Source organism: Microtus ochrogaster, linkage group LG3 (genome assembly GCF_000317375.1).
Source record: "Microtus ochrogaster isolate Prairie Vole_2 linkage group LG3, MicOch1.0, whole genome shotgun sequence".
Classification (NCBI taxonomy): Eukaryota; Metazoa; Chordata; class Mammalia; order Rodentia; family Cricetidae; genus Microtus; species Microtus ochrogaster.
Window position 1 is genome coordinate 47,212,903 of NC_022029.1, and position 14,082 is coordinate 47,226,984.

At 40.0% G+C, this 14,082-nt stretch overlaps 1 protein-coding gene across 5 annotated transcripts in view; it reads right to left on the reverse strand.

The window, feature by feature from the left end:
• Positions 1 to 13,791, reverse strand: part of Ncoa1 (nuclear receptor coactivator 1) — a 228,516-nt gene extending 214,725 nt beyond the window's left edge. For 3 of the 5 annotated variants that reach the window (XM_013351390.2, XM_013351387.2, XM_026785881.1), the window contains exon 1: positions 13,631 to 13,791. The gene's annotated coding sequence lies outside the window, so the exon portion shown is untranslated. The remainder of the gene's footprint in view (positions 1 to 13,630) is intronic. The other 2 variants (XM_013351391.2, XM_005360873.2) reach the window with 1 other exon arrangement.
• Positions 13,792 to 14,082: the final 291 nt, after the last annotated feature.

A 14,082-nucleotide genomic window follows, 5' to 3' on the forward strand; every position in this document is an offset into this window, starting at 1 on the left:
ATGAATTAGTTCTTCTATGGTGAGGCAAAACCATGTTCTGTTCATTTATGGGTTTTGTCGTTATTTTCTAGCCCCTTATACAGGGCTTTATGACTACTTTGAGAGGTAACATGTCACTTTGGGAAAAGCCACAATAACCAAAGAAGTTATTTCATGTTTCAGAAAATATATCAAACCTCCATTATATGCTTAACTACCTAACCCCCTTCTCATGTACCATGGAACTATGTTTAAAGCATCATTCCAGATCCTATATATTCTAACATAAGTCCACTTCCTCCAGGATGTCTACCCAAACCATGCTGGGCTCCAAACACCATCAGTAACAGCTTTATAAACATACCTATGAAAGCACTAAAGTACAAAATAGTATGAAAATCATCTCTCCCCTGTGCAATTTACAAGTGGGTTAGAAGAAAAGGATACAGCTTAAAACAGAAACAACCCAATAATCATTTTCAAAGAAGTGCTTAAAATGTATGTTGAAATATATACATCCGTGAGGCACTTTTGCACTGTTTTATATTATTTTTCATTTCTGTAAAATTTAAAACAAAAGAGACTGCCTTTAAAAGATTATAATCTTTTTGTCCTTAAATATTTACTTATCTGCATCTATGTCTGTGTACCATGAATGTGTCTGGTGCCCATGGTGGCTAGAAGAAGGCATCAGAGCCACTGGAACTGGAGTTCCATATGGTTGTAAGTCACCATATGAGTGCTGGAAATTGAACTCAGGTCATCTGGAAGACAAACCAGCACTTCACTTTTTTTTTTTCCAGCACTTCACTTTTAACCACTGGGTCATGCCATGCCTGATAATAATCTTCTTGATGGACATGAACTTGGAGAATAACTTTATGGTTCCTCATAGCACCAACGGGTGTTCAATGAGAAGATACCTTCTCAAGTGAAGAATGCGGTTTAAAACCAAACTAAAAAGCAGTAATGATCAAGATCTTAGAGCCTTTTACTCCCATATCTCTCAGGGCAAAGGCAGAAAGGAACATGAGTTTGTTTGTTCAGTCTATGACAGAGGAGCTCTATACTAAGAATATTAACTTACCAGGCTATCCCAGATTTCTTTCTCTTAGCTTTTCAAGTTTTGAACAGCACTTCTAGCTATTGAACCCAAGGCCTATCACATCCTTAAGCAAGTCCTCTGCCAGTAAGCTATATCCCTAGCCACTGCCACCTTTTATAAAATATTGAAATGAGGTTTTGTTTAGTTGCCCAGGCTAGCCTCAAACTTAAAATCCTCCCATGTCACTCTTCTAAGCAGCAGCATGTGTTAACTACCACACACAGCTCTTCCGGACAGTTCAGCATCACCCTTTCTAGTCAATGGCTACAGCATAAACATGTTCTCCAAATAATATTCAATTTTCAATTTACTAAATATCCTGAGACCAATAAAAAGAATTCCTAGAATATATTATCTATGAGTATTTCAGAAATACACACACACTTTAAATATATTTGTAAGTAGAACTATGAGTTAATCAATGTTATTTGCTAAAAATTTTGAGTCTAAGAATTACAGGGGACAAAATATAAAACATGAACCTTTTTACTCATACCATAATATGGGTAACAGACAAATAAGTGACAAAAAATTCATACAGTTCAAACAGTATATGTGTGTTTGCATATATAATATCAAAAGAGTGAGAAACATAAGAAGAGCTCACAGAAGGAATATGTTACCTTTATGTTTTAAATTAACAGGAACTGAGAAATCTGGGCGAAGTTCTAAAGAATAGGTGTAATTCCAGAAGCACATATTAGAATGAGGGAAAATAGTACAAAAAAAAGAGCATATTGAGGGGACAATAAGCCAACAATTTCATATCATACATTCGATTGTAGAGACTAATTGACAATAAAGCCAGAGAAGAGAGTGGTGCCACACGCTGGCAAGCTTCAAACGCTAGGCTGTGCAACAATGAGGACCATGGAAGGCTTTTAGCAAAGCTAACAAAAGTAAAAATTAGCACGATGGGGCTAGGGAGATGGGTCAGCAGGTAAAAGCACAAGCATCCATGCCAAAATCCTCAGCACCCATGTAAACACCAGGTTGGCATGGAGGCCTGTGAAAGAAAGCTAGGTTGGCCAAGTACTCGGAGAAGCCCTATCTCAATTTATAAGGAAATGGAGGTTGATCAAAAAGAATACCAGACATCAACTTTAGGCTTCTGGCCTCTGCATGTACACACTGCACTCACACACATGCACAGATGCATGTGTTCACATACACATACACTCACATACAGGAACACTATGCACATGCCCCCAAAATATAAGGATGTGATTTTACAATAAAATTAAGCAAAAACTAAAGGAGGAGCTGCAAGATGGCTCATCAAGTAAAAGTACTTGTTGCCGAGCCTGATGACCTGAGTTCCATTCCTGGAGAAAACCAACTCCTAGATGTAGTCCTCTGACCACATGTTGGTGTAGGAGGTCCTTCTGTCTATGTGTTGCTTTTGTTGGTTAATGAAGAACTACTTTGAGCCTATGGCAGGGAAAAACAGAACTGGGGCGGGAGGGGGGGGAGCTAGGCTCTATGCTGGGATGAAGAAGGGCAGAGTGAGAGATGCCATGGATCTGCCGGAGACAGACGCTGAGAATTTTACCCAGTAAGCCACTGCCATGTGGCTATACACAGATTAATAGAAATGGGTTAATAAATATAAGAGTTAGCCAATAAGAAACTAGAGCTAATGTGTCAAGCAGTGATTTAATTAATATAGTTTCTGTGTGGTTATTTTGGGGCTAAGCTAGCCGGGCAGCTGGAATGAACAAGCAGGCCCTCCTCTTACAACATGTAAGCACAGGCACAATGTGCCACATATGCCATATGTACACATATGGCATACAACACACACAAATAACTTTTTATTTAAGATTTAGTTTATTTTATGTGTATGAGTGTTTTACCTGCATGTAAGTGTACTGTGTGCATGTTCGGTACTTAGTGGAGGCCAGGAAAAGGCACTGATTTTCCAGGAAAACAAGAGCTATAGACAGCTGTGAGCTACCATGAAGGTGCTGGGAACCAAACCTGAGTCCTTTGTAAGAGCAACCAGTGCTTTTACTGCTGAGCATCTCTCTGGACCTAAATAAACGTTCTGAAAACAAAGAAATAATCAAAGAAGGAATTCACTATGGATTACAGCACCACTTTAATACTACTTTAGTAATTAAGCATGAATTAAAATTAGAGTGGGAAAGAAGGAACTAGATAAGCCCACAGAACTCAGAGAGTTTTTAGTGTGTCAAATCAGAGTCTAACATTGCTGAGATTCAGGTGCTAATGGGTATTTAAGGAAGCAATTATGGATCCCAACTCATTCACACACACATAATCACACACACATAATCACACACACATAATCACACACACACACACACCCTTATAGCCTCATCCATACTTTTGTAAAATTGGGGGAGGGCCTGAGGGAGAAATCATATATAAAAGAAACCAAATAATGTAGAGCCAGGCAGCTGTGCAACAAACAGAACTCAAACACCTGTAAAGGCCAAAGGCATTTGCAATCACATCTATTGCAAAATGGAAAAACTGCAAAACCAGTCATACTGCGGGCTTGAATAATGACATCAGACATATCCATTAAACTTGGCAAGAGGGTAAAACTGAATGAATGGTGTTATTGAGGCCCCTGTCCTCAACATTAGAGGAGATGATGGATCCTTTCTGGAATTTGGTGAAATCTGTAGACCCTCTCCCAGAGAAATTATAAACTCACAAGATTCTACTTATAAAGTGTTTAAAGACTAACATCAATCTAAAAGTATTAACCCATGAACTCCAAGTTAAGAACCTTTGCTATGTAGTAACTATTTTTATCATATATGCCATGACTTTAAATTTTTGATAGTAAATCACATGTCTATTTATGATACATTATACTACATAGCAAACTGATAAATTATGTGCTTTATAAAACATACAAAATATAAATTTAAGAATCTGCAATTATAACAATCTATCAATTTTTAAACAATTACTTTACTCATTGAGTCATAAAAGATATGTACCATTTCTAATAAATGCTATTATCAATTCCACTACTTTTTGACAGTACAACAACTAAACATGTTTTTGTGTGTGCGTTTTTAGTCTTGCTTTCATACTTTCTTTAATACTACAGCATGAGGCTCTAGCCCTAAATTCAGTACATTTTTATAATAAATAACTATTTTGCTTGGTTTTAATGGTTAGCACAGCTGAAAAAAATACTTTGCAAAGATGAATAAAAACCCAAAGAAGAACTCCATTACTGGCTTCACTGAATAAAACATGATATTCAATTGCAATTCCACTCACCATTTATGCAAAGGCTTTTTGCTGAAAATCAGCTACTGCATTTCCATATTTCCTGATGGCAATCAGTTGTTCTTACAAGCTAATCAGATGAAATTACCTTTTTATATTTTCAGCAGATGGGCTCAAAACCACTAAAACGTCTCTTTTACAAGGTTTTATACAGGTTAGAAAACTTCGTTCATGAATTCAAGGGTTCATGTAAAAAGTTCTTCAAATTAACACTCATCGTTACCAGCAATTAACTCCAATAGGCTAGAAATGCTTCCAAACACCATCTTCAATATTCTCTCTCCACAGCACTGAACTCTATTTCCTTCCAAAAGGTAATTAGTTTTTGAGTCCCTGTTAAGAAAGCGCCACTACCAAAAAGGAGCAGATTCAGTGTGCTTATCTGATGGACTGCATACCACATACAACCATGTATCACGGGAAATGTGATACAAAATCAGCAAATTGTATTTGTCTTTTTGTGGACAAAGTCATTATTAAGTTAGACAATTCTTAAATCTTTTGCTTTAAGGTAACCAGTCAATCTCTATGAACTACAGAGCTGCATGGTGATTCTCTACTGCAATTCAAAGTGGTGTCAGGAGTCTATCTACCACATAAAATAATAAATCTAAGATTCTCTTTACACAAGCTCCCTAAACTGCACAAAATCACAAAAGACTAAAAGTGAAAGAACTTGCTCACAGATCTCTAATGCTCCTCCCATCTCCCAAACAATCTGCTGCAGATCTGATTTCAGAGACACTGTGCCTTACAACTGATTACACCTGGACAACTGCCTTTAAAGGTACTCCAACTACATTGAAATCATACCTTAAAAAAATACCAGTTTGGCAAAAGACACAAAGCACAGCACATTCTGTGAGCACATCTGTCTTTAACACCATTCTCTCAACGTACATCTGGCTAAGGGCATCAACTGATCAACTGAGTACACAGAGCTATAACAAGGTCCAAGCCTCTTATTTCAAACTACATGTATTTATGTATGTGTGTATGTGTTTGTCCATGTCACAGTATCAAGTGGAGGTCAGAAGATAATTTGGGGGAGTTGGTTCTCTTCTTCTACCGTGTGGGTCCCAGGGACTGAACTCAGGTTATCAGGTTTGACAGCAAGCATATCTACTTACTGAATCATCTCAACCACCCAAGATGGCCTCTGAGTGCACCAAGGTTCTAAAATTTAATGATATATCCTAACCCTTAAATCCTTTTTGGGACATAGTAGAGTATAAATCATGAAATATTGAGAGTTGGGAGTTTCCCACTTGTATGACCAATATCACTTATACAGTCAAGTGTCTTTATATAAGGAGAGGTCATTTTTGAATTTAAAAAAACACTACTACACAAGTTTAAAAGTGTCAAATGAAGCCAGGGTGTTACGTAGCACAAACCTTTAGCCCTAGCACTCAGGAGGCAGAGACATCAGAATCTCTTGAGTTCAAGCCAGCTTGGTCTACAAAGTTAAGTTCCAGGCCAGTCAGGACTACACAGTGAGACTCTGTCTCAAAACACTAAAATAAAAAGATAGATAGATAGATAGATAGATAGATAGATAGATAGATAGATAGATAGATAGATAGATAGATAGATGGATGGATGGATGGATGGACAGGAAAAATGAAAGGAAAGGAAAAAAGAAAAAAGAAGACCAGTAAACTAAGGGCTAGAGATCAGATCATTGGTTAAGAACACTGAGTTGTCTTCCAGAGGAACCCTAGTTCAATTCCCAGCACCCACATAGCAGGTAAAAACTATCAGTAACTCCATTTCCAATCCCCTTCTAGCCTTTGAGTGCCCCAGGAATGCATGTTTTGGGTGGCTGCACACAGACATACATGCAGGCAAAATGCCCACACCCAAAAAAAAAACCAAAATAATATTTTTTAAAATGTGAAATGATAATGTACAACCTGGAAGAATAGCTACTGCTTTAAAAAAGATAAACAATTTAAGGTAGTATGAAGATTTTATTCTAACTCCTAGTCAAAAACCACACGATCCATTTTTAATATACATAAAAATTAGTGAATAAGTTCCCAGCGTGATAAGCCTTACATATGGAATCATTTAAAAAATTATGAAAATATAAAATTTGAGGAATAAAAACGTGCCAAGAAAAGATCCACATAAATTCAGAAAATTGACATTTCTCATTCTCACCCAGATCTTACTTACTACATACTGTTCCCACTATCTCCTCCCATTGTAAGCCATTCAGCATCACAAGACTTGATGTCTACTTCCTGCTCCCACACAGGTTGACACAGTTCCCTTCATCACATCCTATCAAACCCAAGCTCTCCCGCCCTTGCTTCTCTTTCATTCAGTCTTTCTGAATACAATGCTTTCCTCATCCCATCCTCACAGAAATCAGGTCCGGGTTTCAGTGCTCATTCACCACCAAGTCCACCATTAAATCTGCCTTGAACTGCTCTCAAACAAGGGAATTGCTCTCTCTTCCTGGACCCCCCAGTCCACTACTGTCCCAGCAAGCTTCTCACAGCACTCATCACATTTAATTACTATTACAGGTATTTGTGTTGTCTTATCACTTCTCTTAGGTCATAATCGCCTTAAGAATAGAATCTGTATCTTATCGTTTCACTTCCTTATCTTTTAACAGCACAGCACCTTGAACAATGTACTCGTGTAACTATAGCTTCAGTGGATAGCCAAGTAGCTACTCAGAATCAATTACAGACTTCCTGAACCATCTAAGGTAGAAAAGGAGTATAACTGGAAATTTGTAGAACAAATAACTTTTCCCTGATTTCCTCCAATCAAACTTGCCAAAGTAAAGTCAATATTATACATTACAAAAACCAAGGACATTTTATCCTTCAACTATCTGATCAAATAGTGTGATATATTTAAATATATATACACAAACAATGAAATCTATGATTGATAATAGAAACATATAAATATTTCAACCATATAGGCAAACCAAAATTTTAAGATACAGTATATTAGCTGGGCGGTGGTGGCGCACACCTTTAATCCCAGCACTCGGAAGGCAGAGGCAGGCGGATCTCTGGGAGTTCGAGGCCAGCCTGGTCTACAAGAGCTAGTTCCGGGACAGGCACCAAAGCTACAGAGAAACCCTGCCTCGAAAAACCAAGAAAAAAAAAAGATACAGTATATTAACATGGTCAGAGTGACCATTCAAAACACAATGCAAACACAAATAATGATCAATTTATTTCAAATGAAAGAAAATACCTTAAGCTTTATTTAAACACTATCAAAACTTAAGAGGAGGCAGAATTTTATTGCTAAGATTCCAAAATCAGCCATTCAAAGATAAGCTTCCCTGGACAGAAGCACAAAAGAATCAACATTACTAAAGTACAAAGGTGAGACCAAAAGCACGAGAATCTTAAAGCGACACTTTCATTAAGTGCCTGCTGTCTGCAGGGTTACCAGAAAGAAAGAAAGCTGCAGGAGTCTCTACAGCATCTATATGGAACCCAAGGAAAATCCAGAAAGAGGGATACAGAGTGTGGCAAGTACTTTTGAGTAGATGCCAGTTTAAAGGTATGAATATGACTTCTAGTTGGCTATCCTAGGCTCAAATGCCATTCTTTGCACCCACAAGCTGTGTGATCTTACACCAGCCACTCAACTTCCCTGAACCTTATTTCCTCGTTTATAAAATATAGTTTGTAGAGCTAGCATAATACCTGGCTTAGAGACAATACTCAATAAATATTTGCTGATTCTGAATGAGTAATACAATAAAAGCAAGTATTCCTCTCCAAATATTTTTTTTGAAATCTTTGAGGGGAAAGGGTGTTGATTACTTCCTGGTTAAAATTAATTTGACTCTCAATATTTGTGAGAGACTGAATCCAGAAACCTGTGGAGATACCAAAATCGATGTTCAAGTGCCATCTATAAACGGCACAATGCTTCCATGTATCCTCCCTCTACTCTTAACCCTATTCTCTTTAAAGCACTACTAGATTGCTTATAGAACCCTATACAATATCAAGGCTTTTAAATTTGATCATACTGTATTATTTAGGGAATAATGGCAAGAAAAATCTGCACATAGTCAATACAGAAACAATTCTTTTTATTTTCCCTCTTCACCCCCACCAGTAATGGGGAGTGAACATAGGTCCTATGTAAGCTAGACAAGCACTCTGCCACTAAGCCCTTTTGAATATTCTCTATAAATGGCTGGCTGGTACAAGAATAACAGCGGGCAAACTATATTCCTTCCCTCATTACCTCATAGATTACTTCAAAGTTTACTAGAATTCCTAAAATTCTAAATCTCAGTAGCCAAAAGCTGGGGCCTGGACTTAGTCATCTCCTCTATAATATTAAGGAGGTTGTTCTAAATAACCCTTAAGTATCTTCTACTCTGAGTGCTGTGGTTCATTCAATCTCAAGGATTTACCAGAGCAATTAAGAGGAAATGAAGGAGGTGGAGAGAGTCAGGGAAAGAAAGGATGGAGTGTATAAAACAGTCACTGAGGCCAAGGGAGTGGAAATCAACTGCAGAATATACCGGCTTTGGCACTGTTTCTGAAGATCATGAGAACATAAAAGAAAAGGAAACACAATTTAAGTAAAGAAAACATGAAACACAGAAGCTCAGAAGCAAGATGCCTCTGGATGACTATGTTTAAAATCAGGTCTTTCTATAACCTTGAACCAGACTCTGGAAGAGTCTAACACTGTCTTCACTCATGCAGCATGTACACAGTTATAAAGCATTTCTGCATGCTGTCTACAGCAAATTTTCTGGAATGAGAAGTAAGAGACTCCATTTAAATGCCTTAGGGTTTGATAAATTTGTAGAATCTTCACTAAAAACATCAAATGACATTTAGAAAGGGTTTTTTTTTCTTTCAGTAGCTATGTGTAGAATAAATTAGAGAAGCAAATGCATGCAGGCAAACAGCTCTAAATCTGCAGATTAGAACTGTAGCACAAAAGAAAAAGTGAAATCTGACCAACAGTTCATTCGGACCCTCACAGTGACTCCTATTACTCCACATCCAAATGACCAGGGACCAAATTATTCAACAAGAAAAAAAGGAGAATAGTCAAAAAAAAAAAAAGTATGAAGAAAAGAATCAGACACGGTGATGGTTAGAAGTGGAATGTCCATTTGCCAGCTAGTGTTAATGCTTTACTACCTGCCAGATCATTGCTGAACAATGCTACGGAGCTTAATTTTTAAAAGCACAATGATATAAGTACATTTTTCCATTTTAAATATGAAAACCTAGGGTTTAATTTAATTAGATACCTAAGGGTACATGAACTAGGAATCTGGAAGAGCCATGAGCCAACCCCGCCTCTGACTAGAGTCAAAGTTCGACTTCTAAAACAACCTTTAAAATTGTCTCAAAGTTACAAACCAATGGGTGAAAAGCTACACACACACACACACACACACATACACACACACACACACACACACACACACGGATTAAAAATAAAGCAGCAGGGCTTTTGGTGAGAAATTCTGGTGGGTAAAGGTGCTTGCTGAAAAGGCTGATGACCTGGGTTCAATCTCCGAGACTCACATGGTAGGACAGAACTGACTCCCAAAAGTTGTCCTCTGACTTAAAACACGTTTGCCAGAGCATGAATGTGACCACACACACACACGAAAATAAATAAATATTTTTGAAGGCATCACTGTGGGAACATTGGATAATCTGCTGTTAATAGGATTCTGACTCTGCTGGTGGGATTACACCTCTATTCTTGCACCTGTTTTTATCAGTTTGATCTCTGTTCCTAGCAGCAGGACTCAAGGCCACTCAATAATATCAATACCCCCTCTTCCTCACAGAAATATGGTATGTGGGGGCAACAGGGCAGATTATAACTAAGGTGGGCATAACTAGACAGATTAATTTCAAGTCTTCTTCCCAAACACTTTACAGAATGACCGCATCTATTTTGGTATAAGCCACTTATCATTAAATATGACGAGTACACTAAGAAAACCTGTCACTTCAAAGACTCTCGGAAGTACTGTTCTGTGAGCTGAGCACACTGATACACCTCTATAATACCAATACTACAAGGCTGAGGCAGGAGGATTCAAAGTTTGAAACCACTCTCGGCAACTCAGCACAAATGCCTCAGTCAAGATGAGAAAGAATTGGGGACTCAGCCGAGTGGGAGATGGTTTGCCTAGCATTGAGAAAATCCTGGGTTCACCACTTCTTATCACAAAAGAAATAAAAAAGTAAATAAAAACACTCTGCCATGGGTGGGTTCAGGGAGGAAACGGAGATGCCACCTCCTTTACTCGCACTAGCAGAACAGATTTACCCACCGACATCAGTGTTTAATAATGGCTTCCTGTATTACGCTATATGTCCAGTGATAGTTAAGATAATTATTTCTATGCTCTGTAGTAACTCAAATACCACACACCCACAAACCATTTCCAAAACTATACTAGGTTATGGGGGAAAAAAGTTGTATATCCTTAAATTAAGTAACTAATAATAGTACCCAGCTGGCACGAGGCCAGTTTATGACCCAACACCATATAATAAGGAATAGGCACACAGTCTAACTAAAAATGCCTCAACATCACTTCCAAGAGTAAGAAAAAATCAGAAATCACAAGACCTATCCTCAATGGTCAGTGAGAAAAGGGTGACTGATTGGTTAACGTGACAGAAGCAATAAAGAACTTCATTCCTATGGTCTAGTCTATACAAATGAAGAGCATTATAAAAGTAGAGATAATTCTGTACAGTTCTGTAACCCAGACCTGGTTTAGGGCTCTGTTGTCCGACTCCTGAAACTCGAGTATTTTATCCGATCGCGTGCCCATCTCAGCAGCTAGCATTTGCAGGGAATGTAGAAAAGCACCCACCACAAGGACTGTGGACCTCTGCCAGAAAAGTGATAGCTGGCCCCTGAGAATGACTGTGTTATCAATGCCAAGACAATAATAAGCATCCTAGGGATCTCCCCTACCCATCACTTAGAGATTCTACTGAGTCTTATGTGCGCAGGCTGACCTTCCACACTCGTCCTGAAACCTAAGATGGCCACAGCTTAAGCTCTGGAAAACACGCAACACAACATCCAACAACTGGACTCCTTAAAAATTCTGAAGCAAACGGAAACAAGAACAGAGGCAGGGTTGCCCCAAGAAAAGGAGTGTGAAACTGATGACAATTGAACAAGGAGAGCTAAATGTCCTTGGGAAACTATTAGAACTGCAAGCCGGAATACAATCTGACTGGAGAAAGGATTTTTCCAGGGATGTCCAACATCGTCTCTCTCCCACTCCGCCTTTCAGCACCTCTCCAGCATCATCAGCACTCACTCAACATTTAGTCCTGGTGAAGATGGCTCTCAGGATTAGCAGGATCAGGAGGACATGCAGAGAACATTCCATCCTGGGAACAGCATAGTTAAGTTATTTAGACTTGTTTACCATCCTTCCCTATAGAGTTAGAGCATGAAATTTTGCCAGCATTTTCACAGTATACACCAGTCAGCACCATAGCAACCTAATCCTCTGCCCACCAAAAGATCAACACATCTGCAGAAAATGAGAAATTTAGCAAAAATACAGAGTGGCCCTGGACTCCTGAAGCAGTCAACCAAATGTCTTCATCTTTACATAGCACCTACTTCATGGTGCCCTCACAGCTTCCTGGCACAAGCAAGTTCTTGGGATTATACAAACTGCTGCTTCTGTTTCCAGCCCAGATTTCTAGAAATGAAATCCTGGAATTGAGGGAAAAATGAAAACAAATGTTGGCAGAAAGGAGAAAAAATGCATTGTCTATATAACCCCAGTTTAAGTGAACAATCATCATTAATTCCGTAGAGTTTTTCTTTTTTTCTTTCAGTAAAACCGCATACCCAAAATTGTAGCTCTAAAAACATTCCCTTGGCTTAAACCACACATAAAAAAGCAATTTTATAGAAATAGTCCTATAAATTTTCTCAGAAATAAGGAAGAGATTTACTGTAAATTATGTAAAAATTCAGGCTTAGCATCTATAAACCAAAGTTCAGTGTGGATTAAATATGTATAATAGATTAACATAAAATGTCTGCAAAAATCAAACCAAATACCAATGCTTACAAGTTACGGGCCGCTCTCTCTTCTCTCCAAACTCCTGAAGTCTGAATAAGAAATGGAGAGAAAGCCTTGCCAACTTCAGGTCACAGAAGCAACTCGGACCTTTCTGCAAAGCACGGGAGGAGAAGTAGAAGCGCTTCCACTTTACCTACTTTACGACAAATTAACTCGGGAATGCCCATTTATGAAACTGAATCAAATCCCACGGCTACCTTTAACCCAAAACTATTTCTAGCTCGAGAGCCAAAGACCCAGGCAAATACGCAAATCCTTTCTTTTCACCTTATTCCCAACGTGAAGAAATCCGACCCCTTCCTACTACATCACAGCTTCTGTGGAGCTGGAGGAGAGGCCCCTTTGGCCAACTTTTTTTTTTTCTCCAAGACTAACCTCCAACCAATTCCAGAAGAGGAAGCAAATCTCAAACAAATTTAACCCTTGAATTCCACTCCTAGGAATCTACAAAATAACCTAGGCTTCACTGCAGGCCTGTCTTGCAGACACTTAAAACGATTTCTTCATGGTTGAAGTGGAAGCATCACGCCTCACAAATCATCACCAGAGATTCCTTTTGTCAGTCACACAGGGTGCTGGGGCTGCGATTCACCCACGAACTCCTGACCGGCCAACATCATCCTTCACATGAAAAACTTAATGTTGCAAAAGACAAGGGGGGGGGGAGTCACCTTTTCCACAAGGACACCTGCCTTGCCTCAAGAGTGGCTCTATAAGGAACACGACAGCCGAGCAAGAGAGGTTAACAGATAACTCCCCAGCTTAAAGTTTTCCTCCCTATCAAACTCTTTGGCCACAGCACCTCGGCTAGTCACACATGGGTGTATTGTCAATCCCTCTGCCTCCCTCTATCATTGTCAGACTAGAGGGTGTCTGGCCCATAGGAGTGACTTATTTTAAAAAATGCATATACAAATAAAATAAAATCGAGTCACCGCAGAGGAGTGGTAAGGACTGGGGACCCCGGTGTCCAGTTTCTCTGAGTCTCTTCCAAGCGACTATGGAGAGCTCAAGTTCCATCACTGACCACTAACCAGATCTACACCCAATCGTTTGGCTAACGTGTGTTCGTTCCCCTTCTAGGTCTTTTCGGCAGAACCCTGCAAGAGGACCAAATCCCAGCCTCAAGAAGAAAATTTCCTTTATCCGCCCATTCCTACCTCGGAAGCCCTAGTTCCAGGGGGGAGAAAGGCAAGTGCAGCCGCGCTAGGCAAAGGGGCCGTCGAAAGCTGCACGCGCAGAAAGGCATGCCTAGGTCGCCCCCATTTCTCTGTCCCGGGGCGAACAAGACTCAGAGAGGCTGACGGGCTGGCCAAGGTCACCGTGCTTGCTGGTCGGGGCTGAGGGGCGCCCGCGCCTACTTCCGGCTCCCCCTTTCGGCGGCGGCTCGGGGCGCCCGCTCCCCACCCGGCCCGCGGCCGCGCGCCCTCCGCGGATGCTCGCACTCCGCTAACTAGGGCAACTGGAGTGCGCCGCAGGGACGGCGCTCTGCAGCGCGTCGCCCGCCCGCCAGCCAGCCCGCCCGGGAGCAGCCCCCAGCTGGTGCCGTGACAGCTGCGACCTCCGCCCCCTACAGCCGCGCCAGGCCAGCAGGGGAACTCGGGGAAAAGTG